The sequence below is a fragment of the Myotis lucifugus genome, unplaced genomic scaffold (assembly GCF_000147115.1).
Source record: "Myotis lucifugus unplaced genomic scaffold, Myoluc2.0 scaffold_536, whole genome shotgun sequence".
In the NCBI taxonomy this organism is placed as follows: Eukaryota; Metazoa; Chordata; class Mammalia; order Chiroptera; family Vespertilionidae; genus Myotis; species Myotis lucifugus.
In genome coordinates this window covers 84,272-89,532 of record NW_005871584.1, presented here as the reverse complement: position 1 = coordinate 89,532, position 5,261 = coordinate 84,272, and the positions used below count along the sequence as shown (strand labels likewise).

Genomic DNA, 5,261 nt, shown 5'->3' with positions numbered 1-5,261 from the left:
CTTTGCAATTTATCTGGTTGTTCATAACTTCTTAATACCTAGCCTCATGTTGGTGTAGTTAAAGGCATTTAAGGAATTAAATCATAAAGGAGAGTGTTGGACTTTCCCACATCAGCCACCCAGTGAGGCCAACACTAACACGGATGAGACTGGTTTGTGAGTTTAAGGTATGACCATCCTGAAGCAAGCCAGTGCCCAAGGAGGGACCGAGGGGGACAGGAAGGACAGCTGCTTAGCCGATGACTCTGGTGGGTATGACACAAATTCCATTTGCCACCAAATTTGCCTGAGCTGTGGACTTTCTTTCTTATAATTAAAAAAAAAGTAAAAATCTCTAATCCATTCAAATCTTACTATGATGCATTGCTTGGTGCATTGTCACTGGGTGCTTAAACTTTTAGGCCACCGGACAAAGGAACCATTTGAAGTATTGGTGTAAGTGTTGGGAAAGGGGTAATCTACTGGCTGATAACACAACGTTTTGTAAGTTGTTTTTTTGTAAGTTTGTGTCTAATTCATTTTCAAAAGCATTGATGAAAGCCTATGTTAAATGTCCACCAATAATTATTAAAAACAATATTGGATGATAAACCACTGTTATTTTGGTGAATATCAAGCAAGGAATTTTATTTTATTTTTTTACTACTTTTCAGAAGAAAAATGTTTAATGTAATCACTTAAATGCACAGTTCAACAAAACCGAGTCAGTTCAGTTCAAATTAACTGCATATAACAAAGAAATAAGAAGCCTGGAGGGCCACTGTTGGGGTCAAAGGTCCCTGCCCAGAACAGAAGGACACTGACTTCAAGGAGGCCTTTGTTCCCACCCCCCTTCAGGAGGAGTGGCCACCTCTGGGCTCCTGACACAGCTTAGGTACCTCCATGCAAGCAGCAGCACAGAGCCCCAGACAAAGCCACCCAAGGGTCAGGGTTCTGCATCCCTACCAAAGTGGGGCCTGGCCAAAGAGGGCTGGAACTCAGAACACAGGGGACTATGGCAAGGACAGGGCAGGCTGGCAGCCCTGGAGAACCAGCTCAACAGGCTGCTTTAGGTGTTTCTAGTCCCGTGGCCCCCCTTCCACACCCCCAGCTGAGTTTGCTCATGAACCACAGTGAGGTGGGTCTGGTGACGCTCATAGGGCAGCCCTCAGTCTGGAGCATGCTCGGGGCAGGGCCAGGGCCCAGTGGTTTGCTGATGAGGACCTGTTTGTGTGGTCCGCTAGCTGTCCAGGCAGGGGATGGAGAACAGGGCTTCGGCACAGCAGGGGACCTTTCCAGCAAAACAATGTCTGGTTTTTGCTACACTGAGCTTAATTTGAACAAAGCCTCTTAAGGGGTTGGAGGCTACTACTGCTTTGTAGGGCAGAGGGAGGGTGCTTCAGAGCTCACTTGGGGGCATGCTGGGTCCCAGAAGCAGACACAGAGGAAGTCATCCAGTGGAGGTTTCCTGCTGCCCTTTTGGGATTTTAATTTAAGTTCTGGTTAACTTCTTGCTGCAACATCTGTGCAGGGACATTCTTAGGCTCAATTTTCAGGAGACTGTTGATGTCTGCAAAGCTGGATTTATAGTCCTTGAGTGCCTTATAGGCTTGAGCCCGTCTGTAAAATGCCTTCACATTTTCCCCATCCAGCTTGAGGGCTTCTGTGCAGTCCTTCACCGCTTCCTTGTAGTACTGCTTCAGGGCCAGATAGCAGAGCGCTCTGTTGCTGTACGTGGTGGACTCCAGGTTACTATACGAGAGGCTTTCACTGTACTTCTCAATAGCTTTCTTATGGTTTCCCTTCTTTACAAGCTCATTGCCTTCTTCCTTCAGAACTCTGGCTCTCTCCACATCCCCAGAAGGCACTCTGCTCTTGGCAGTTGTGGTTTCTTTGGATTTGCCTTTAGGTGTCTCTTTGTGATATTCTGAATCCCTCCTCTTCTGAGCTGAAACAGGCACCAAGGGGATAGAGGGCAGTTTCAGACGCCACTCCGGCCCAAGTGAGTCCATGAGAGCTCTGGTCATTCTGTTGACGCCTTCCAAGGCTGACATCACACTGTCATCAATTTGCAGCACAGTCTTGTAGTCCACGTAGGCCAGGGGATACTTCTCCAGAGCCTCATAGGCTGCAGCAATGGCTTCATGCTGAAGGGAACCAAGGCCAGTGTTGAAGTGCAATCTGATGCAATCTCTGCAGTTCCCATCCTTCAAGTGGCATGCTGCTCGGTTGGAGTAGAGAACACTTTCTTCTTTATAGTTCAAAGAACCTTGCTCCTGCATCACCCGCAGCGCGCGGCTGTAGAGCGAGGAGGCCTCGGAGAACTGGCCGTTGCGGAAGCTCTGGTTGCCGGTGGCGCGCAGCCGCTCCGCAGAGTCTGAGAGTTTGGGGGCCATCCTGGGGTCCCCCGGCAAATCGTGGCCGCCTCCGTTCCCGCCGCCGAGCCTTACGGAACAGCGTCCGGGGGAAGCCAAGTGAGGAATTTTTAAAAAAATATTTTTATTGATTTCAGAGAGGAAGGGAGAGGGAGAGAGAGATGGAAACATCAATGATGAGAGAGAATCATTGACTGGCTGCCTCCTGCACAACCCACACTGGGGAACGAGCCCACAACCCAGGCATGTGCCCTTGACCCAAACCCGGGACCTTTCAGTCCACAGGCCAACACTCTATCCACTGAGCCAGACTGGCTAGGGCTCAAGCAAGGAATTTAAGTGAAATTGCTATAAGAGAACTTCTTCCATCCCTTCTACTTATCTTCATGAATATGTTAGACTGAATTCTCAAGAAGGCAAAGTGTAAAGAAAAGATTAGGTGCTAACATATTATTGGGTGGATGGGTGAATCTCAGGTCATTGAGAGTAAAAGACAAATGGAATGAGCCAGCAAAAGACAGAATGCCAATGCAACATGGTGCATTATTACACTTGTCACAGTCTTACAAAAAACTCAGTTGGTTGCTCAGATACATGGGCCATTTCTGCATTTATGGGAAGATTTCTTGGAGCTATTGGTTCTTAGAATAGTCTGTTAGGAAGAGAAAGGGCAAGGAGTTTATCTGTGGGCCTGTAACCAGATCCTGCTTTTCACTGTCAAAGTTTGCTCCTGGAGTGTTAACCTCACACCCTTTCAGGTTATGTAACAGCCCCCCTGGGAAGTTGTTGGTGAAGCCAGAGCCTCTGTGAGTTGGAACTGGGCTGCGGCTGCCATAAGCAGCATAATAAAGGCAGTTCTGAAGCTTAACCCACGACCCAGGGGAGGCCAAGGCACCCGTGGGATTAATTAGTGCAGTGAGGTTGTCGGGTGGGACTCTACACTGAGAGTTTACTAGGTTTCCATGTTGCTTCTTGTAAAGAATAATGGGGGAAGTCTCCAGGGGATAATTACTGTGAATTTAATTATCTACCTACCTATCTATAGAATATTCATCCACAGCTATATGAATTGGGAAAAAAAAAGACCATATAGCCTAGCTGGTTGAGTGTGGACCTATGAACCAGGAGATCACAATTTGATTCCTGGTCAGGGCACATACCTGGGTTCGGGCTTGATCCCCAGTAGGGGGCATGCAGGAGGCAGCCGATCAGTGATTCTCTCTCATCATTGATGTTTCTATCTCTCTCTCCCTCTCTCTTCCTCTCTGAAATCAATAAAAATATCTTTTTTTTTTTAAAAAAAAGAACATATAGCTCTATTCATCTCATTTAAAGATCAAGTCCATTAAAACTTTACTCTTCTTGTTTAGTATTTATAAAATGAATAATATATTTATGTTATTTTGATCAACCATGTATTACTGTCGAATAATCTAGAAGGAATTTTAACATCTAGTTCCTTATGATAATAGAAAATTTGCACTTTAATTTATATTAAATTTTAGGGGATTATGATGGATAATCATAAGATTTTAAACAAGAAATACTTTTATGTTGGATTAAAATTCTTGTGGGAGAAGTGAAATAAAAATAGTTGTTAAAAAAAGGGCTTATAAAACAGTATGAAGGTTTCTCAAAAAAATTAAGCATAGTATTACCACATGATCCAACCATTCCACTTCAGGTTATATACCCAGAAGAACTGAAAGCAGGGACTCGAGCAGATAATTTTGCACCCATGTTCATAGCAGTATTATTCACATTAGCCAAAAGGTGGACAACCAAAATGTCCATTGACAGATGAATAGATAAATAAAATGTAGTATATACATAAAGTCGAATATTCAGTGTTAAAATGGAATGAAATTCTGACACCAAGTATAACATGCATGAATCTTGAGGTCATTATGCTAAGTGAGGTAAGCCAGTCACAAAAGACAAATACTGTATGTATTCCATTTCTAGTCACCTGAGTAGTCAAATTCAGAGATAGAAAGTAGTTTTTTACACACATTATTGCTAATTCTCATAACTTTTAGAGATAGGAGGTACTAATTCTAACTTGACAAATGAGAAAAGACTCCCTTATGGTAGGCTTGAAAATCACCTTAGAATTTTCAGAAATAAAGTGATTTGGCAGACTCCTGTTTCAGCTAGAATTGATAACCAGAACAGCGAGCTGAGGTTTTTGTCCAGGGTTGTGTCTCCTGAAGCTGAAAAATGAGATCACAGACCTGCAGATTTAAGCAAAAGCATGGAAAATTTGTTACAAGCAGGTTCAGCTCCCCTCACCCAATAATGGGTGTCCGGTGAAGCTAATCAGTCTGCTCTAGAGGTATATATGTGCTACAAGCCTGCTCTCTATCTGTCAACACCTGATTGATCCCCTCAATTGTGCTTGCCCAGCTACAGGCCTGAACTATCCTGTCCCTATGGGTCAGTTCACCTTATTGTTGCAGACTCTTCCTACTTTCACATACCTCCCGCTCTGAGCCTAGAAACAATTGTTATTCCTGCATGGTAGGTCTCTGTGATTAGGCCTGCTCAAACTGCCATGTCTGGCCCTGACTACATGTCACCTGCTTTTGTTTTCCTTTGGACCCCTGCCTGTCTGCCAACATGTCAAGCTAACTCCTCTCAGATTTTTAAAAGTCACAATCTTTTTTATTTTTAAATACATTTTTATTTATTTCAGAGAGGAAGGGAGGGGGAGAGAGCTAGAAACATCGATGAGAGAGAATCATTGATGGGCTGCCTCCTGCACGCCTCCGACTGGGGACTGAGCCCACAATCTGGGCATATGGCCCAACTGGGAGTCGGCACCGTGACCTCCTGGATCATAGGTCAGCGCTCAGCCACCGAGCCACCCCGCTGGCAAGCTGTAAAACATCTCTGGGAGTTCCTTTT

At 44.7% G+C, this 5,261-nt stretch overlaps 1 pseudogene; it reads right to left on the bottom strand.

The window, feature by feature from the left end:
- Positions 1 to 1,004: 1,004 nt before the first annotated feature.
- Positions 1,005 to 2,388, bottom strand: LOC102425396 (annotated as a pseudogene).
- Positions 2,389 to 5,261: the final 2,873 nt, after the last annotated feature.